Source organism: Astyanax mexicanus, chromosome 13, assembly GCF_023375975.1.
Source record: "Astyanax mexicanus isolate ESR-SI-001 chromosome 13, AstMex3_surface, whole genome shotgun sequence".
Lineage (NCBI taxonomy): Eukaryota > Metazoa > Chordata > Actinopteri > Characiformes > Acestrorhamphidae > Astyanax > Astyanax mexicanus.
The window spans coordinates 48,167,347-48,190,567 of record NC_064420.1 but is presented as its reverse complement, the minus strand read 5'-3'; the positions used below and the strand labels follow the sequence as shown (position 1 = coordinate 48,190,567).

Here is a 23,221-nt window from a genome sequence, read left to right as displayed (position 1 = left end):
GGGCTCGTCCGGGATCCAGGATCCTAAGACTTGCTATTTAGGGGTTTCCCTGAGATCATATATATATATATATAAAACCCATGCACATTGTTTAAAAAAATACTCAAATGTATTAGTCAGCGAGTAAAATAAATTACAATGGGTAAATTCTACCTACACTACTCATTGGTTAACAGTAAAAACTTCAACTTAAAAATATATAGTAACATATACTTAAAAACTATTGGTCCTTTCCTCCTCAATATGAAAGCATACTTAAGTCCAATCCAGACGGGATTAGTTTATCAGTGGGACATCTGTGAAAAATATTTCACACTTCTACTCAGTGATAAAACTCCTGCATCCGGACTGCAATTGAAAAAATAGGAGGACCAGTGAGTTTTTAGGAATTCTTGGTCACATGACATCACGGGGGATCAGTAGCTCCTCCATTTCCACTCACTGTTGTGTTTTTTACTCTGGATCTCCTAAGCTATTTTATTAAACGAGAGAAGACGAAACTCAGAGATGTTTGTCCGGACGGGATTAAAATTACCGGAGGAGCATGGAGTTCAGAGAAAAACAGTAGATAATTCAGCCTGTAATTTATTTATCAGAGGACGTCTGAGATTAACATGTACATGATTGTTCTGGACAGGAATAAAATCACAGAGGATAAAAAAAAAAAACATAAAAGAGAAAATTACCCCACAGCCCCCTGAGAAACTAATTCCGTCAGGATAAGGATTTAGATGATTTCTCAGAGTAAGAATTGAGGGTATTTGAGCTTGGCTTGTAGAATGGCAGGGCTCATAATCCCAAGAGGATTTGAAGCAGGAGAAAGTAGCTAGAGATCCACAGAGAGCTCAGATTTGATGCGAACAGTCCATCTAATCTTCAGTTATCTTTCTAATGCTGTAAGGTGTCGGATTAGACAGTTGCTTTGATGCACCTTCTGCATTTGATGAGCTCCTTTTTGCCTGCGTCAGTCATCCATCTTCATGTATACGCAATGCAATGTATTGTTTCTGGGTTTTTTTTCTTCCCATAATATTCAGCTCTACCTCATCCTGACAGCTCAGGGTTCTTTGATCCTGAGTGCTGACATCGTTCTTTGAAAGCCTTCAGTCTGAAGCTGGTCCAATTAGCTGGATATGAGCTGTAAACCTGAATAAGTTGAATTAAAAACTTTAATCAGATTTATTACGACAATATTTTGCGATTAATTTCAGTTATTCTTCTTAAATTGCATTTTTTTTATAGTGGATATTTAAATTTAAATAAAAGTGCTATTATATCTATAGTCAAAAGACAGAAACAAGTGCAAATGCGGTGCTAAAAGGGGTTTATTTACACTAATTTTAACACCAGGCAAACAACAGTAACAGAGGCAATCCAAGCAAAGTTTAAACCAGGAAAGGGGTCAAAATAGTTTGAAACACAGGTGTCCCAAATCACCACTCAGGTGATTTAGATTTTTTTTTTTACTTTTTTATGTCAATTTGTTGGGTTTTTTTATGGTATTTTAGAGTTTTCTGTTTTACATATATATTTTATTTATGTATATTAAATGTTGATTTGAAATAAGTACTTTTATTTATTTACTTATTTATTTATTCTAACCATTTTATTTCTTATTATTTCTAAAATATTATTATTAAATGTTTTTAATCCTTTTGATGTTGTAAATGCTCCGCAACATTGTACATTCCCGGGTAATAATAAAGGTTGATTGATAAATGACGTATCGTGGCGCTGTGGCATGTGATCAGTGACGTCGCTGCATTTATAGTCCATAGAGTTCTGGGATTTGTAGTTTTTTGCTCTAAAACCAATCCCAGGCTCACCGGGAGTAACAGGAGGGGAAGAATGAGCCATAACTGGCGTGACATCTATATTAGTGGTGTTAATTATACTTGTATATAACTATATATTGTATATAGTTGTATGTTTGAGGGGAGATAAAACCAATGTGGGGCGCAGGAATAATCAAAAGAAAGAATCAATGATAAATTGGATAGACGAAACTTTAATTTACTAAATATTTTTGAATTAGGACTTAATTCACTGAGTATAAATGAGCCTTTTTACACCTGTAGTTGTGTTATAGTTTCTATAGTCTGAATCAGTTGATGATTTTTTGTTTATTTGGATTGTTTTCTCCCTCTGTTTGGTTTGGTTTCACACAGGTATAAAAACCTAAACACACCAAAGTGCGCACCAATAAATAACGTAAGCACATTCTGTACTCTGATTGGTTAGAGCTGTCTGGTGTGGGAGCAAGAAAGTTAATATATATATATATACATGAGAAGATTCTCTATTCCAGTGTGTATATATTTGTATCTATAGCAGTGTAAAGCTGCTGTAACACAGAACGCTGACTATTTTCCGCTGTGCTTTAAAAACACTGTGTTTTCAATTGGACGTAAGCAGTGAATGCTGCACATACTGTGCTCTTAGTGTGTAAACAGCATGGAGCAGCAGAGACAGCGCTTGTTCATAGCAGTATATTATCTGGCTAATATACAGTATCAGATTAAGCTGTGCCTTATTAGCAGTTTAGCTCAATTAAAAAAGAAGTATACCGCTCTGTAAAAATGAAGAGAGCACTTCAGTTTCTGAATCAGTTTCTCTGATTTTGCTATTTATAGGTTTATGTTTGAATAAAATGAACATTGATGTTTTATTCTATAAACTACAGACAACTTTTCTCCCAAATTCCAAATAAAAATGTTCTAATTTAGAGCATTTATTTACAGAAAATGAGAAATGTCTGAAATAACAAAAAAGATGCAGAGCTTTCAGACCTCAAATAATGCAAAGAAAACAAGTTCATATTCATTTTAAACTGGGTGGGTGTGATGCGGTCATAGCAGAGGAATCCGATTCCAGGTTATGTTCAGTCAGAGAGAGAGAGAGAGAGAGAGAGAGAGAGAGAGAGAGAGGGGCTCAGTCAGAATCTTCACTCCTTCATTTCTTTTTGGTTTTCTTAGTGAATAGAAGAGCTACTGAGCTCTGAGTTTCCTCTTCTGAAGTCTCCATTGCTCCACCAGCTGCTCACATTCAGTAAAAAGACATTATTGTGAAGGGATGACCAGTAGAAGGCGAATTACTATTTTATCATTTATTTCAAGGTGCAAATCTATATAATATAGAATATTTTCAGGCAATCATTTCTTATCCAGGACTAATTTTACCAGCCCATTATTATACAATACCCTGGGGTTTTCTAAATGGTCGAGAGTGTGATTACTTAATCTTCTGATTTTATTTTGGATTTTCAAAAATGATGGGAGGAAAAAACATTCAGTATCACAGTAATTATCACAAATACAAATTAAAAAACAAAAAAAAATAAAGAAACATCTGGAAAATTAGCCTCTCAGCAGCAGAGAAATGGGCAAATTACTTTAGCCAAGATTCAAGCTGATAAGAATGATCTCAAAGCGCTTTTCTTTTCTTTTCTTTTCTTTTCTTTCTTACCCACACTGAGAAAACAGCATAATTGCTGTTAATAGCCGTGAACTGTGAGAGTGAATAGTAAGTTAGTGCTCCATTGGGTTTTTTTTATTCTTCCAGGCTGTCAGTTCAGATCCCTTTGAGAGTGAACATCACAAGATAATGGTGAGTGAAGGATAGGAAAAGTGAGAAGGAGACGTTTTTTATCTTTATTCTTTATTCTCTTTTAATTCAGAGCTATTTTGACAAAATAATGGAAGTGGGCTTGAATAGAGGAATGACAATATGCCAAGAAATTGAAGACTAAAGAGAATGGTGTCCAATTCTTTCCAAATATGGCACAAAAATGGTGTAGATTGAGATTTTTACATTTACATTTACATTAACAAGAGGTAGAGGGAGAGAAAGAGACATAAAAAAAAGAGAAAGAAGGAGAGAGAAAGAGAGAGAGAATATTGTCTGTATTCTTTATTATTCTCTATTTCAGAGCTATTGTGACACACTTATGGAGGTGGGTGTCACACCTTTACCCCTTTGTGTGTCTTCTTTTCTTAATTCTTGTGTCCCTTCTGTCCCTAATGTCCTTAGATTCTGTCTTCCACAGCCTGTTTGTTTTCTTTCCCCATGGGCTCTGTTTTTTATTGTAGTCCCGCCCTAGTCATTAGTGTTCCCACCTGTCTTGTTTGTTACCACGCCCTCTTGTTACCGGTCCCAGGTGTTCCTTATCCGTTTGTTTTAATGTTCTTTATATATATATATATATATATATATATATATATATATATATATATATATATATATATATATATATATATTGGGATTACTTGGATTTCTGAATAAATTGGTCATTAAATGTGTTCTGATGTCCATCTAAGTCACAACAATAGACAAACACAGTCTGCTTAAAGTAATACCATACACAAAATGATATGTTTGCATGGTTTTATTGAACACAACATGTAAACATTGACAGTGAGGATGAAAAAGTATGTGAATCTTTAGATTTAACTGGTTGATCCTCCTTGAGCAGCAAAAACCTCAACCAATCGTTTCCTGTAGCTGCAGATCAGACCTGCAGAACGGTCAGGAGGAATTCTGGATCATTCCTCTTCACTAAACTGTTTCAGTTCAGCTATAATATTATGGGATATCTGGTGTGAATCGCTCTCTTGAGGTCATGATGCCACAGAATCTCAATTGGGTTCAGGAGGTCAGGACTCTCCAGAAGGCGCTGTGTTTATTTTCTTCTGTTGAAGTCGTTCGGTTGTTGATTTACTTCTATGTTTTGGGTCGTTGTTCTGTTGCATCGTCCATCCTCTGTTGAGCTTCAGTTCATGAACAGATGGTCTAAAGTTTTCCAGCAAAATGTCTTGGTAAACTTGGGAATTCATTTTTTCGTCGATGACGGCAATCCGTCCAGACCCTGAGGCAGCAAAGCAAAGCAGCCCCAAACCATGATGCCATGATGCCCCCTCCACCATGTTTCACAGTTGGGATGAGGTTTTGATGATGGTGTGCTGTGCCTACATTTTTTGTCCACACATAGCGTTGTGTGTCCTTACAAACAACTCCATTCTGTTTTCATCAATTCTGTCCACAGTATATTTAGCCAGTACTGCTGTGGAAAATCCAGGTGCTCTTATTTTTTGCAAACGTCATACTTGCAGCAATGTTTTTTTTTTTTTGGACAGTAGTGGCTTCCTCCGTGGTGTCCTCCTATAAACTCTATTCTTGTTTAGTGTTCTCATTATTGTAGATTTATCAACAAAAATGTCAGCATGTGCCAGAGATTTCTGTATTCAGTCTTCAGCTGACACTCTTGAGGATTCTTCCTCACCTCATTGATTATTCTGTGCTGTGCTCTTGCAGTCATCTTTACAGGACTTTACCATGCCTAGGGAGAGTAGCTCCAGTAACAGTGTTGCTGAACTTTCTCCATTTGTAGAGCCTCTGTCTTACCGTGAACACGTGAACATCAGGACTTTTAGAGACACTTTTTGTAGACCTTTCCAGCTTCACGCAAGTCAAGAATTCTTGAACGTAGGTCTTCTGAGAGCTTGATCTTTTGTGCGAGGCATGATTCACATCAAGCAATCAAGCTTCTTAAGAACAGCAAACTCAAAACTTGTGTGTATTTTTATGGGACATCCTGGCTCCAATTAGCTCTTAGAAAAGTCAGGTTGTGTTCAATAAAACCATGCAAACATATACTATTTTGTGTGGTATTAGTTTAAGCAGACTGTATTTGTCTATTGCTGTTAAACATTAAACGTAATCCCAAAGGGTTCACATACTTTTTCTTGCAACTGTATATTATATTATATATGCTACATAAATAATTATAAATGCATTCATAATGTATTGAAAATAAAAGATTCATAGGAAGTAATACTGTATCTTTTTGGAAGGTTCAAAATATCACAGCCATGGTCACCACAAATGGTCATCCAAAATAAAAAAGTTGGGGGCTCGTCCGGGATTCAGGATCTAAAACTGTAGGTTCTTTAAAAAGAAGGGCTCATCTAAGATACTATATTAAAAATAGGGTTTCTGGGTGTGAATGTCAGTGTTAAGTAAAAGAAAAAGAGCAAGAGAGAATAACATGTCTTGTCTCTTTCTTTTCCTCTATTTCAGAGCTATTTTGACAAATGAATTCAAAGTAAGTAAAAAAATGTAATGTTTGAATGACAGTATGGTATGAAGATGATGTGTCCGGGTCATTATACAAGATCATCTTGGGAGCTTCTCTGACAAAGAAGCCAATTAAGTGCAATGGTGCCGATTCTGTAACAGGCAAGCCCAGTTATCACATGTCAGGAATACAGGATAAAAACATGGGTTCTGCCTGAGAAACAGAATCAAAAGGTCAGGGCTTGTTTCAAAAGGACTTTCAGGGATTGTATGGGTTAAAGCATTTGAATAACAAGTAGGAGAAAGATGGAGAATGTATTTTAATGTATGCATATTCTTTTTTCCCTCTATTTCAGAGATATTTTGACAAATTAATGGAAAAGCATTTGAGTGAGGGAATGAATATATGCCAAGAAATTCATGCATAAGAGAATAGCTTTCCAATTACCAATTTCTTTGTCAAATCATGAAACAAAAAACTTGATTTTTTCTAATAGAAAAGCCATTTAGGATGAGTGATGGTATAGATGACATACCATATAGAAACCCAGTGATCACATGTCTTGAGTCGTAGAGCCTGCACAAGGTGCGTTGTGATGATAATCGCTATGTTACACCCCTTCAACAATCTATTTTCACACCTTGCGCCCATGCCGTTAAAATAGTGTCAGGGTTATAGTGTCAGGGACCAAAGACTCTAATAGCGGCGAGAGTGTGCGGTTGTAGCGCAGAAAACGGGCCAAAGAATCTAACAACTCCTAAGAAATGAAAAATGGCAAGCAAATGCATAAAATTTCAGGCATGTTAGGAAAATTACTATTTTTTTAACTAGTATAATATTAAGAGACATTATGAACCGAAACATCAGTTTGAAAAACCTTAGTTTACACAAAACTCTCAAAGATAGATAAAGATAGTAACTCAAGTAAAATGGTGTGTAAATGAAAGTAATTAAGGGAATTTTTTATTGGCCCGAGACTGCACATATATTTCTCCTTCTGGCCCACAACAAAAAATGTTTGGACACCCCTGGTGTAACACCTTAGCCCATGTCTGCCTTGTGTTTCTCCCTCATTTGGTCTCTTGTGCTCCTGCCCTCTGTTTACCTGTCATGTTTCCCAGTCATGTGCTTCTGTTGTGTTTTGGTCTTGTCTCCGCCCTAGCCCCACCCTGTCATCAGTGATTTGTAACCCCGCCCCCTCTTGATTGATCCTCAGGTGTTTCCAGTTTCCTGTTCCCTCCTCATGTATATAAGCCCCTTTGTTTCAAGCGATCTTTGTCTAGTCTTTTGTGTGATACCTTGCTGTGTGTCTGTCAGGTTGGTTTTTTGTTTCTAGAGTTACTGGTTTCTTAGTTTTGATTATACTTTAATCTCATCTTTGTTATTTTAGTTATTTCAGTCTTGTAATTTCATCTTGCGTTTACCCGTGTTTGTTTTCTGTTTATTTTTAGTGAAGCTTTGGTTTGTTTGTTTGTTTTAGTTTGTTTTAGTTTGTTTATTTAATAAATAATATTATAAATATTTCTGCACTTACGTCCACCCTTCTCATCTGTGACACCTGGTGTAGGGGTTCTATAATATCTATGTTATATAATGTCTCTGTTTGTTTTATATGTCTTGGAAATCAGCACTGAATCTGAAATTACATTTAAAAATGCAAATATAAATACATGCAGCACTGGAAAAAAATTGGGCTAGAACTCGTAAACAGGTGTAAATTGGTTCTTTGTCACTTTGGGAAGTGAAAATGTAGAAAAACTGCTAATGTACAAAAAAAAAACAGAAAACATTCTGACAATATAAACTGCACACTGTTTTATGGGTGTAGACAATAATATAAAAACACCAGTACTGAGCGGAAAATACACTCTCACACATATAAACCTGGCCCAGACCTTCAGCACTTGCTCCGTCCTCTGAGAACAGTTAACATATTGCGTAACTGATTTGCTCATATTTCCTTAAATCAGCTCAAAATGAGTTTAGACTCAGGAGAACCTCACGGCAAAATAAACAGCCAACTAAGAGCCTGCCATGAATATTTTATATTCAGATTTGTTTCTACTCGCGGAATACAAATGCAGTTCTGAGTGTGAACAAAGCAGAAAAAAATAAGCAAACCATTATATCTGTGTATATTCAATACCCTGGTAAAAAAAAAAAAAAAAAAATATATATATATATATATATATATATATATATATATATATATATATATATATATATATATATATATATGTGTATATATATTATTGTACTTAAATTTAATTGTACTTAAAACATATTGAGAAATGTCTAAGTATTTATGTACTTACTTAAAATATATTAAAAATACATTAATATTATGCTTTGATCATACTTTTTAAAAAGTACAATATAGTATATTTTGAATAAATAGGCTACTATGAAGTACACTTTAAGTTTAATGTAATTCAATATACTTCTAAAATACTTATTTCCAAATATACTTTTGTACATTTTTAGCAAAATGTGTTAAAAACAGCTACAGTTACAGTAGTTCACTTAAAGTACAACAATGTATCATCTAACTTTTTAAAAAGTAAATTAAATTACTACTAATTTAAAACACGCTAAAAATGATAGTACAGTATATTAAAATATATTTTATACCCAATGATGTATTAATACTAGACGTGTGCTACTTACAAAAGACAGGAACAAGAAGCATATATATTTGTACTCTAATGTAAATAGATCACATATATTTAAATACATCAATTCTTAGTACATTTCTAATATACCTGATGTACAATAATAATAGTGATACAGTTGTAATATTCATTATTAAATATATTATAATTTTACTGTAAGTATATTTAAAATATGGGGTTACATACATGAATGAGTTTATATATGTTTAAATGTTACTTATTTTTTATATTTAATATAGTTCCATTTTAGTACAGTTAAGTACACTTTTTGTGCACAATTTAAGTAAGACTTTTATACTATTTTTATACTGTAATTAAAGTATAATAAGTACACAAAAAAGTTGTTCCATTTTAGCACTCTTTAAATATGCTGATTAATAATAATGTGGCTACAAGAACACTTTAGTGCACTATAGCATAATAAAGCTTAATATACTTTTTTATTACTAGGGTTATAAATGATCAATAAAGAGGTAATTAATGTATAAAAGTGGTTGGTGCTAAAAAAGTGGTATTTGGGTTTAGTATTCTAATGTTATATAGAGTTAAATAAGTTGCAGGTAGACACTCTCTCTGATCACTGACTTTATCCTTTATGTTTATTTGGGTTTAGTATTCTAATCTAATGTTATATAGAGTTAAATAAATTACAGGTAGACACTCTCACTGATCACTGACTGTATTCTTTATTATAGTTTATTTGGGTTTAGTATTCTAATGTTATATAGAGTTAAATAAATTACAGGTAGACACTCTCACTGATCACTGACTTTATTCTTTATGATAGATTAAAATACTAAACCCAAATAAACTAATGTTATATAGAGTTAAATAAATTACAGGTAGACACTCTCACTGATCACTGACTTTATTCTTTATCATAGTTTATTTGGGTTTAGTATTCTAATCTAATGTTATATAGAGTTAAATAAATTACAGGTAGACACTCTCACTGAGCCTCACTGACTTTATTATTATAGATTATTTGGGTTTAGTATTCTAATCTAATGTTATATAGAGTTAAATAAATTGCAGGTAGACACTCTCACTGATCACTGACTTTATTCTTTATGTTTATTTGGGTTTAGTATTCTAATGTTATATAGAGTTACATAAATTACAGGTAGACACTCTTACTGATCACTGACTTTATTATTTATGTTTATTTGGGTTTAGTATTCTAATCTAATGTTATATAGAGTTAAATAAATTACAGGTAGACACTCTTACTGATCACTGACTTTATTCTTTGTGTTTATTTGGGTTTAGTATTCTAATCTAATGTTATATAGAGTTAAATAAATTGCAGGTAGACACTCTTACTGATCACTGACTTTATTATTTATGTTTATTTGGGTTTAGTATTTTAATCTAATGTTATATAGAGTTAAAAAAATTACAGGTAGACACTCTCACTGATCACTGACTTTATTCTTTGTGTTTATTTGGGTTTAGTATTCTAATGTTATATAGAGTTAAATAAATTGCAGGTAGACACTCTCACTGAACACTGACTTTATTCTTTATGTTTATTTGGGTTTAGTATTCTAATCTAATGTTATATAGAGTTAAATAAATTACAGGTAGACACTCTCACTGATCACTGACTTTATTCTTTGTGTTTATTTGGGTTTAGTATTCTAATCTAATGTTATATAGAGTTAAATAAATTGCAGGTAGACACTCTCACTGATCACTGACTTTATCCTTTATGTTTATTTGGGTTTAGTATTCTAATGTTATATAGAGTTAAATAAATTACAGGTAGATGATGCAGCAGGACAACAACCCAAAACATAGAAGTAAATCAACAACCGAACGACTTCAACAGAAGAAAATAAACACAGCGCCTTCTGGAGAGTCCTGACCTCCTGAACCCAACTGAGATGCTGTGGCATCATGACCTCAAGAGAGAGATTCACACCAGATATCCCATAATATTATAGCTGAACTGAAACAGTTTAGTGAAGAGGAATGATCCAGAATTCCTCCTGACTGTTCTGCAGGTCTGATCTGTGTAACGACCACTGTTTGGTCAGTAAATGAGTCTCAGACCAGTGCTGCTTTCCACTCTGTTTATTCTGAAACAGATTAAATCAAATAATCCTTCACGTCTTGCAATGAACGGCTGCAGGTATAGCACACATCCATCTCAGAGCTCTCACTCGTCTGAGTGTTCTCTTTTTAAAACAGTATTTTAACATAACATGTACGTGATCGTATAGCTTGTTTTTCTCATAAAAACATATTCAAAAATTTACAGAGGAAAGCATTTTTTTTATCTTATAGCACAACAGCATTAGAAAAATTAATTAATTAATAACATATTTAGAAATATTTAAAGAACATCTTTGGAGGGAAAGTCTAGGGAGCAACATACCTGAAACAGATTAAATCAAATAATCCTTCACGTCTTGCAATGAACGGCTGCAGGTATAGCACACTGAGGTTGTAGAAAGTAAAATAAGATAAAAAGGGATTAGCTTAATTCACATTTTACTTTAGAGACATGAGTTATATAATGCGGCCCGCACGTGCGGAGCACATGTCTAGACTAAACTCGATAAAGTTAACATTTCTTATCAAAACTTAATAATAAATAGAGCACTAGATATTTTTATAAAGTTATAGAACAGTGTTTTTAAAGTTTTTAACTAGATAAAGATTAGAAAATATATAATTTAGAGAGAAACTGCAGCAGCTACGAACCATCCATCTCAGAGCTCTCACTCGTCTGATGGAGGTACGGCAGCAGCAGAGGGACACAGCCTGCAGGGACGTCAAAGCAAGAAATGAAAAGCTCCCAAAAATATATTTAACCTTTTTTACAAAAATATAAACTTTCACAAAAAAATGAACTTTTTAGACTTTTTTACCCATTTTTATAATAGTAGAGCAATTTTGGTGAAACTCATTAATTATATTATCTGGTAATTCTAACTCTGTTACACCCTCCCCCACTGAATTTCATCAAAATGAACACACATATTGCTTGGGCACTCAGATACAAAAATCACACACTAAATTTTCATTTTCCTTGGACACAGGTAATTCACAATTCTCCAACTTAAAAGAGTATCCCAACCAGGGATGAAAAGGGAAAGAGAATGGCGCCAATTCTCCACCATTTTCTGGAAGCAGGATGCAGCCTACATCCCACAGTAACCCTGTTCCACAATAAGTTACACTCTGAGCCAAAACAAAAAAAGAAAGAGAAGAAAAAAAAAAAAAAAGGTTGAGCTAACCCAGAATAGTTTGCAATGTTATTAGAACAGAATAAAATAAAAAAACTTTTTTTTTAAGGTGCCTTCTTGACCTTCCTAGAACTGTAAAACATTAGAACTGACTCATTTGAATACTTGAAAAACTGACTTAGCAAACTTATCAATGGCTTTATAACTTTTTCTGTCAGTTACCTGCTTCGACATAGTGTAAATCAAGCGATCAACTGGCTTAACTATGCGACCCACACGTGACCTAACCTCATGTACAGAACTTGAACTAACAGTTTGTGTTGGAGGTTCACTAGTGCGTGCATGTACATGGTTTTCAGATGTGGCTAAATCAGATCTGGTGTCATCACTGAGCTGGTCTACATTTTCTGAGTGAAAAGTCTGTCCTGTGTGTGCCTGACTTGGGACTGGGGACTGTACAGTTTGTGGGGCTTCAACATTTTCAATGCTGCTCACATTATCCTCACTACAAGGCAAACTAGATACCCAGTCTTGAATTCTTGTGCACGTTTCTTCAGAAATGTCTGTTCTGGGCAGACTTTCATCCACGTCAGAGATGTCATGTGACACACTTGATTGGGATTCAGCAAAGGAGGCATCTGACACTGCATCCATGTCCAAGGGAAGAAAATTTGCAAGCATCAGCAAGTTACGATGAACAACTCTGTCCTGACCTGTTACAGGATTATGGATTCTGTATGTGTGAGTTGACTCGTTCACACCGACAACAGTGTAGACTGTGGACTCCCATCTGTCTGCAGTTTTTCGCTTTCCTCTCTCTCTCTTATTTGCGACCAAAACTCTGTCACCAACTGTGATTTGTGAACCCTTCACACGACGGTTGTAGATCTGCTCTTGACGACGCTGTTCTTTGTCAGCATGTTGTTGAGCTACCAGCATTGCGTCTTTAAGGTCTTTTGTCAGAGACTTGACGTAAGGATCATAACTGCCAATCTCAGGGTCTTTCAAGATGTTTTTGAACATCAAATCAATGGGAAGGCGTGGAACCCTACCGAACATCAAGAAGAAAGGAGGGTAGCCTGTTGTCTCGTGCACTGTGCAGTTGTACATGAACGTCAAAGTTTGCAGCTGTTGTGGCCAATTTCTCTTAGCGTCAGGGGTAAGAGCGCGAATCATATTTCCCAAGGTTCTATTAAACCGTTCAACACTGCCATTACCCATTGGGTGGTAAGGAGTTGTGTGGGACTTTCTGACTCCAGCGATCTTAAGCAACTCACTGATCAACTGACTCTCAAATGAAGCTCCTTGGTCAGAATGAATTCTCTCTGGGAATCCATATATACAGAAATACTTGTCCCATAACTGCTTAGCTACCTGCTTTGCAGATTGGTCTTTACATGGAAATGAGTGCGATAACCTGGTAAAATGGTCTGTGACCACAAGTACATCAACAGACCTATTGTTGCGGTCTTCCGCACACCAGAAATCAATGCATACGATCTCAAGAGGTGACGTAGTTTTGATACTCTCTAACGGGGCTCTACCCTCAGGATCAGCAGATTTACCAATGACGCATCTAGGACAGTGTCTGACATATTCACGCACATCCCTGTCAATATGGGGCCAAAAGAATCTCTGACGAGCTATTGCTAAGGTCCTAAATTGCCCTTGATGCCCTGCACAGTCATGGACGCCTTTTAAGACTTCTTGTTTGAAAGAGTCAGGGACAATAAATTGGTGTCTTTTCTTCTTTGAGATTTGATCTTTGCATACTCGATACAGAATGCCACTGCAAGTGACCAATTTATCCCAGTGTTTTAAGTACCTTAGAACCATTAAAGACTCTCTGGCCTTTTCTCGTCTTGATGGTCTCCGTCCTCTGACCACATAGTTCAGCACTCTCGACAACACAGGATCTGTCATTTGGGCCTCACGCAGCTCTCTCTCTGAATAAGGGATGATATCAGCATCAGATGAAATCATCTGGGGTAAGTGATCCAACACGTCTGTAGCACGCACTCTAGCTCCAGAGTCCCATACACTGTGTGTCTCTAGAATAGCCGACACTTCCTCTCTAGAAAGAGAATGATTCTTGTGGCACACTGGTGCACACGTTTTCTGTCCCAAACTTGTGAAATGATCTGTAGGGCAGCTTGAACACCTGAAAGCATTCTGAACTGAATCGTTAGAGACAGGAACAGTTTCTCTAAGCAGTTCATCATAGGAGTCTTTCAAGATCCGCTTGCCGATGGTCTGTTTAACAAATGGCTTGCGACTGAGTGCATCTGCAACAATGTTTCTAGGGCCAGGAATGTACTTGATATCAAACTCATATGAAGCCAACTTTGCAACCCATCTCTGTTCACATGAATCAAGTTTAGGTTTGGTCATGATATGGGTAAGCGGGTTGTTGTCCGTCCACACTGTGAATACATGACCTTTCAACCAGTGGCTAAATTTGTCGCACACAGCCCACTTTAGCGCAAGAAACTCGAGACGATGTGCAGGATACTTCTTCTGAGCACGCGTGAGTGATTTGCTCGCAAAAGCAATGGGTCTGGCTCTACTTTGGCCTTCTTGAACTTGTGAGAGAACAGCACCTAAACCATCTAGCGAAGCGTCTGTGGACAGAATAAAGGGTCTAGTAAAATCAGGATGCGCTAACACGACACAGGTCAGCAAAGAGGACTTAAGTGCATCGAATGCTTGTTGATGAGCTGATGTCCAGTCACTTGGAGACAACTTTCGGTGCTGGGTGCGAACTTTTGCACAGGGTCTACCCCTACGCTTTTGCTTCTGGCCTGCTACCAACTCAAACAGAGGCTTTGCAGTGGCTGAATAACTTGGTATGAAGTGTTGATAGAAGTTAACCATGCCCAGAAATGATCTAATACGAGATGGAGAGGGAGTGACACCGTCTTGCTCCATTAAGTCTTTGGTGCACATCTGGCTGATAGCATCTATCTTGCTGGAGTCTGTAGACACTCCTGATTCATCCACAATATGGCCAAGAAACTTAACTGACCGCCTGAGGAACCAACACTTTTTAGGTGCTAACTTCAGGTTGTGCAAACGCAAGCGACTGAAAACTAGCTCTAAGCGTTCTAAAGCCAGTGCTTCTGTTGGTGCGTACACCAAAAGATCATCAAGGTAGCACAAGAGACTTAGGAAATTCTGGTCACCGAATATGCTCGTCATCATTCTCATGAAGCTGCCAGGACTATTAGAAAGACCTTGCGGAAGTCTGTTATATTCATATAGCCCTATCGGTGTCGTGAATGCAGAGTACTTTCGGTCATCCTCATGGAGAGGCATGTTGTAAAAACCAGATGTCAGATCCATTGTACTGAACAGTGCATTTCCTCCAAGAGCGGCCAGGCAATCAGCCTGATGAGGCAGTGGATGTGCATCTTTCAGTGTCCGCTTGTTTAGCCATCTGAAGTCAGTGCACACTCTTAAGTCGCCATTCTTTTTCCAGACAAGAACAAGTGGCGAGGCATACTCACTGGTAGACTTTCTGATTATTTCCCTCTCTTCCATCTCATCCAAGACACGTTTTAGCTTCTGATACTCAGCAGGAGGCACCCTGCGAAATGGTAGCCGAAATGGCTTGTCGTCAACAAGGTGGATTCTGTGGACAAACCCTTTGGCTTCACCACAGTCAAGATGATGACGAGAGAAAATGTCCTCATACTTGAGAACTAAGTCTGCTAGTTTGTCTTTCCATGTTTCAGAAACATCACACGACTCTAAATCAAGATCGCTCAGGCCCGCAAGCTTCAGTTTTTCTTTCACATCTGCTGTGTTACTCTCATGGGATCTGGAAATGTCAGAGCCTTTGGGAACATTCTGACCATGGCTAGTAATCTGGACTTTGCTACACAGTGATTCTGGACGTTTCATGTCTTCAAGAGCTAAACATGTGAAAACATCTGCAAGTTTGGCATTTCTCCTTATAGTAATAGGATTGGAAGATGCATTCAGCACTTTTAATGGGATCCATTTATCTCCCCATAAAGGTGTCACAACCCGGGCAACCATCAAACCTCTGGGAGCAGCACGTGAGGAGGTGGGTTCCACGATAACAGTACTGCCAGGCGATACTACAGTTTTTCCAGGTAGCTTAGCCCACAACAGATATTCAGTACCAGCATCTAAAGTGACAGCTGTGTTGCATTTTGCTGTACCAACTTTGTCAGGAGCGTCACCACTGGTCCAGCGACTAAGACCAGCAAGAAGAGACAAGAACTGCTCAGATTCATGACAGTCTGAGGTGGGAGTAGAAATCACCTTCCAGTAGTGACTGTTTTGTTTCAGATGACTAAGAACATGCTTAATAACATTAGTGCCAATAATTAGATCATCTGATTGATTTTGGACTACAAGAGCAGGAACAGAAATATTGCAGCCATAAATCTCCATGGTGAGCTCTATTGTAGACTTTGGCTTCACACGGCTACCTCCACATCCAATGAGTATTACATCAGTGTCTGACCGACTTGTTTCAGTCACGGCTCCAGCTTCAACAAGCTTCAGTTCTGCTGCTTCACTGAGCGTACACGCCATGGATCCGCTGTCTAGCATAGCTTTGAGTGGCACTTTGTTTTCGACCATTACTGAAGTATAAAACAGACTGTCACTGCTCCTAATCTTTTGTGTGTTCTGAAAAACAGTTTGTTCTGATCCATCTTGAGCATCAAATTCATATTGGGAGTGTTCCATCTGACCTGGGCATCCTCCCTCCATACACAGGTCTGTTAGTTTTCCTGCACATTGCTCTGCTGGGACAGTTTGGCTGTACATGAGCTTTTAGTGTGGCCTGGAGAGAAACAGCGAAAACATAACTTCGCTGAGAAACAGTGCGATTTAGTACTATGACCGTTCTCACCGCACACGCTGCAAGTTGTGATGTTGCGCCAGCTCCTTCTTCTACCCTCATGATGGTTAGATGTCACTGCATTCTTTTTCTGGACTTTTTCCAAGACCTGTTCAAGCATTGTCATCATGCGACTTAACATGGCATCACTCTGACTGGCATGTTGTTGGGACATCACAATTGTTTCGCTAGTGTTAGGGACATTATTGCTGCATTTGGACACTGTCTGTCCATTTACAGTCACATCACTGTCTTTCACATGAGCAGCAGTTGCATTGTGTCGTAAATGTACAGCACCTGATGCACTAGTCATAGATCTCTTTTCACGCTGGTATTCATCAATTCTTTCTTGAATCTGTTTTGCACTCCACTTGTGAATCGGCTTGCATTTGAACACATAAGCTAACTCAGGGTCTGGACAGTGCTTAACAAACATTCTGGTTACCTCCTCTGTCATGTTTTCCATGTGTCTGCCTTGACGACGAAGGCCCTCATCAGCGAGGTCTGCTGCTTTGTTGACACGTATCCAGTAATCAACAGGATTTTCTTTGTGTCTTGGAAGTGTAGAATAAAAGTCTGCAAGTGGCAGGCATGACGATGTCTTACTAAAATACTGCAGCAGTATGTTGTAGATTGCATCTGGATTTTCTCTGGCATTAAGTGTGGGATCGCTTCTCAAGCCTATTCGAACTACATCTCTAGCCCTACCCATCAACCTACAGAGTACTTCATCTGACTGTTCAGCTATTGTGTAATTCTGTTTTCTGACATAGGACTTCATCATGTCAATCCACTCTGTAACTGAGCATTTGTCTGAATCATCACCCCGGAAAATGACTGGTTCCCTATTAGGACTGACACTCACATTTATAAATGGCGTTTCACCACCACTAGGTCTGTCTTGCTGTACAGTGCATTGGTTCGTATTGCAATTTACTGAACCCTGTGAAGCTAGTTTTTCAATGATAGCATCACCAATCTGTGAACCCATTTGACTAATCATTTCACTCAGCTGTTGTACTGGATTTACATGAGCAAAAGGTGTAGAGTGACTTGGCCCACCCTGTGCAAACTGCCCCACAGTAGATTCAACTGAATCCTGACCCAACCCTGAATCACCATTACTCTCAGTTAGCACAGAAGTACCTAAATATTTCTCATTAAATTTAGGTGTCACAGGCACAGACATAAAACCTCTACCCCTTCCAAAACTCAAATTGTGATCCATATCAACAGAATACATAGACTTACTTGCAATTTTAGCTCTGAATTCAGTAAACGTTAAAACTTACACAAATCAGGTGAAAGAGAGAAAAAAACAAAAAAAAATGCACACTTTAATAACGATTCAGCAGTCCCCTGTACCTGACTAATGCTTTAAAAGCATTGCAAAGAGCTCCGCAGCGCTGAAAGGGTGCGATCTCACTGTCCGCGCGCTGAAGGAGTTTCGGAAACACACCAGCACACCCGCGCTGATTTCGGCAGCACACCCGCGCAGAGTCTCCGCAGCACAACAGCACTTTCGTGCTGAATTCGGTAGCACAGCCGCGCTGAATCTCCGCAGCACTCCCGCGCTGAATCTTCGCAGCACAACAGCACTTTCGCGCTGAATCTCCGCAGCACTCCCTCGCTGAGTCTCCGCAGCACAACAACACTCCTGCGCTGAATTCCGCAGCACACCCACGGCGATCTGCATCAAGCTGACCAGGAATCACGGAGTCGACGGCACCACTGTAACGACCACTGTTTGGTCAGTAAATGAGTCTCAGACCAGTGCTGCTTTCCACTCTGTTTATTCTGAAACAGATTAAATCAAATAATCCTTCACGTCTTGCAATGAACGGCTGCAGGTATAGCACACATCCATCTCAGAGCTCTCACTCGTCTGAGTGTTCTCTTTTTAAAACAGTATTTTAACATAACATGTACGTGATCGTATAGCTTGTTTTTCTCATAAAAACATATTCAAAAATTTACAGAGGAAAGCATTTTTTTTATCTTATAGCACAACAGCATTAGAAAAATTAATTAATTAATAACATATTTAGAAATATTTAAAGAACATCTTTGGAGGGAAAGTCTAGGGAGCAACATACCTGAAACAGATTAAATCAAATAATCCTTCACGTCTTGCAATGAACGGCTGCAGGTATAGCACACTGAGGTTGTAGAAAGTAAAATAAGATAAAAAGGGATTAGCTTAATTCACATTTTACTTTAGAGACATGAGTTATATAATGCGGCCCGCACGTGCGGAGCACATGTCTAGACTAAACTCGATAAAGTTAACATTTCTTATCAAAACTTAATAATAAATAGAGCACTAGATATTTTTATAAAGTTATAGAACAGTGTTTTTAAAGTTTTTAACTAGATAAAGATTAGAAAATATATAATTTAGAGAGAAACTGCAGCAGCTACGAACCATCCATCTCAGAGCTCTCACTCGTCTGATGGAGGTACGGCAGCAGCAGAGGGACACAGCCTGCAGGGACGTCAAAGCAAGAAATGAAAAGCTCCCAAAAATATATTTAACCTTTTTTACAAAAATATAAACTTTCACAAAAAAATGAACTTTTTAGACTTTTTTACCCATTTTTATAATAGTAGAGCAATTTTGGTGAAACTCATTAATTATATTATCTGGTAATTCTAACTCTGTTACATCTGCAGCTACAGGAAACAGGATGCCACTCTTCAGAGGAGATTCAAATAGGAGAACAACTTGCAATTGGCCGCCTTAAATACCTTTTCTCATGATTGGATACACCTGGCTATGAAGTTCAAAGCTCAATGATGATACCAAACCAATTCTGTGCTTCAGTAAGTCAGTAAAAAGTAGTTAGGAGTATTTAAATCAATAAAATGATAAGGGTGCCCATACTTTTGCACCGGTCAAATTGTGGTTTAATGCATATTGCACATTTTCTGTTAGTACAATAAACCTCATTTCAATCCTGAAATATTACTGTGTCCATCAGTTATTAGATATATCAAACTGAAATGACTGTTACAAACACCCAAATATTTACAACTAAAAATGATTAAGATTAATAGGGGTGCCCAAACTTTTTCATATGACTGTATGTTCACCAAACTAGGAAAAATGTGGTCCTCACAAAGAGATAAATACCCGAACACACATTCTTCCTCACACCTATCCACTTTACCAGTGTGTGTGTGTGTGTGTGTGTGTGTAGTGTTGTAGAGAGACAGATAGAGCTCTGTGGGGATTTACGAGACGACAAGACAAGAAGAACAAAAGAGGAGAAAAGATGGGAGGATGACACATCACGGATCAGTGCATTCAGTAAACTGCTGAAGGCCGGGCGAGGGGAGCAGCCGGATCGGGGGGCCTCGGGCCAGACGAGTGGGTTCTCTGATCCACAGCCTGAACAACAGCGCAAATGACTGCAGGCAGAATAATAAATGATAAAGGAGAATTTTTAATGCTATTGTTAAAATAGGAGCGCTAATAGACTGTGACTCTGTGGGTGAGAGAGGTTAAATCTACATTATTTTACTTTAGTAAACATCTTTAAGCATGAGTTGCGTAAGGTGTCCAATCCTAATTTGACGAGACACTGGGATGAGTTTTACATGGAAACCTGGAAGTAACATCTGGAGAAAGAAAAAGGAGAACGATTCAGATTCAGAAAAGAGAGAGATTTGAAGAAAAGTGACTGATTAGAGGGAAAAAGAAGAAGAAACGGAGAGTGTAAAAGAGAAAAGACAGAGGTAGAAGAAAAAAAAATTAACTAAAATGAGACAAAGAGCAAATGTGTGACATTATGTAAATCTGGCAATTTTACTTAATATTGGATTAGAATTGCACAATAAATGGACCAATAGTTGTTCCATATTTGTACAATGACTTCTATCTAAATTTGTGAAAAGAGAGAGAGAGAAAAAGAGAAAGAGAGAGAGAAACAAAGTAACAGTGGGGAGTATGAGGCAGGTGTGGAAAGAAGGAAAGAAAGATTGAGGAGAATTGGGAGGATTGGGGGAAAACTGAAAAAAGGGGACTGAAAGAAACAGAAAGAAATAGTAAGAGGGCAAGAGAGAGAGCGAGAGAGAGAGAGAGAGAGAGAGAGAGAGAGAGAGAGAGAGAGATGTGGGACATTATGTAAATCTGGATTTTTTTCTTAATATTGTATTAGAATTGCACATTAAATTCACCAATGCTCGATATTTACAAAGAAAAAAACACTTTTACAATGACTTCTATCTAAATTTGTGAGAGAGAGAAAGAGAAAGAGAGAGAGAGAGAGAGAGAGAGAAACAAAGTAACAGTGGGGAGTACGAGGCAGGTGTGAAAAGAAGGAAAGAAAGATTGAGGAGAATTGAGAGGATTGGGGGAAAACAGAAAAAAGGGGACTGAAAGAAACAGAGAGAGAGAGAGAGAGAGAGAGAGAGAGAGAGATGTTGGACATTATGTAAATCTGGATTTTTCTTTTTTCTTAATATTGTATTAGAATTGCACATTAAATTCACCAATGCTCGATATTTACATTGAATATTTTTTTTTTACAATGACTTCTATCTAAATCAGAGAGAGAGAGAGAGAGACACAGAAAGTAACAGAGTGGAGGAGGAGGCAGGTGTGAAAAGAAGAAAAAGACAGAGTAGAAAGAAAAAGAAAGAAAAATATACACATTGGAAATAAATAGTTTAGAGTTTAAAGAGAGAAAGAGGGAGAGAGAGAGAAATGTGGGACATGTAAATCTGGCATTTTTTTCCTAATATTGTATCATGATAAATGGACCAATAGAAATGTTCCTTAATTACTTAAAAATAAAATGGTTTTACATCGATTCTATTTAATTTAAAGATAAATCTATTTGTTGATCTGGTTTGTTTTATAGATACTGATCACAGCTTTAGTAATACAGGTCTAAATATCTCTCACACCAACAAAAAACCTGAACTGAACTGAGAACAGTAGATTAAATACGTAGAATAAATATGGGCCACTCAAGCCAGAACCAGTATGATAACCAGAGTGAATCTCCAGAGGCTAAACTGAGTGTCGAGACACTGCAGTATCAGAATATATCAAATGTATTTCTCAATATTTTTTAATATGTAACAAAACCACTGATTGTTTTTCTTATTTTGCTCAGAGCTGTCTCTCCACAAACTCACTGAATGAGACGTTCTGTTATCTGTACTGTTATTTTCCTAGAAGGTCTCAGAGAGATCTAGCAGCAGCAGCAGCAGCTCGGCCTCAAATTGAACTTGTGAAGGAAAAAGAGATCCAAATGTCATATTGGGACTACAAATAAATGTCTTGGTTACATACAGGGGTTAATAATGTATTGTGGTGACGGACAGTTCTGGTGGAAACAGTTGGTGGAGAGTTGAGGTGCACATTGAATTCTGTCGTGATTTGATCAGCCGTGGTTTTACGTTTTTTGGATACAATCCGGGTTAGCACCCGAACATCCCTTTCAGACAGCTTCCTCTTACAGCGTCCACAGTTAATCCTGTTGGATGTGGTTGGTCCTTCTTGGTGGTATGCTGACATTACCCTGGATACCGTGGCTCTTGATGCATCACAAAGACTTGCTGTCTTGGTCACAGATGCTCCAGCAAGACGTGCACCAACAATTTGTCCTCTTACTGGTGCAATAATGTGCAATTAATGAAGATTGGCCACCAGGCCGCTCCAATTTAGCCATGAAACCTCCCACACTAAAATGACGACAGGTGTTTCAGTTTCATTGTCCAACCCCTGTATATTTTTTATAAGCTGTACAAACAAGCAAGCAATATAAATTCGAATACTGCTGCTATTAAACTCAATTTCAGAAAATTTAAGAAATTCATTTTTTAGTGTGAACTGTATTAGTTGTGTCACGCTGACTTCAGGCGATCCATCTTTCTGTTTCTCCTTTACAAGGAATTTTAATCATCCCAGTTAAAACTGGGAGAAACAATGTTGGCCAAATACTCCTCGACAGACCTCAGGCAGCAGGTCCTCCAAGTCTCAGTGTAGAGGTTTAAAACCCAAATTGACTGTGCCCATACCCTGCACCCAAAGGCCCACGAATAGCAGGCCAGCATTAGCAAAGCAAAGTAGTGCTAGCAGGCAAATTCTGAATTTCCTGCTATTAAAGATGTGCTCTGATTCTTAAACAGCCACTAAAGGCATCCAAAGCCTCATGAATGGCACTTGGAGCTTTGGCACATTATACAACCCCAAAGAGTCAAACCCAGCCAAGACAAAGTGATGACAAAGTCAAAACACAACTAAACCCAGTCAAGACAAAAAACATGACAAGACAAAGTCAAACTCAGCCAGGTTAAAGTTAAGCCTAGCCAAGATAAGACAAAGTCATGACGAGACTTAACTGTGATACAAGCATAAAACCTATTATTAGAAAGCACTTCTCCCTCATCCGCT

The 23,221-nt window shown here is 37.6% G+C and overlaps 1 long non-coding RNA gene across 1 annotated transcript; it reads right to left on the bottom strand.

Moving 5' to 3' along the window:
- Positions 1-10,806: 10,806 nt before the first annotated feature.
- Positions 10,807-19,475, bottom strand: LOC125780656 (uncharacterized). Its single transcript, XR_007423927.1, has 2 exons — positions 18,181-19,475; positions 10,807-11,514 (listed from the first exon to the last, which is right to left on the bottom strand). It is a non-coding gene; the product is annotated as an uncharacterized LOC125780656 (long non-coding RNA).
- Positions 19,476-23,221: the final 3,746 nt, after the last annotated feature.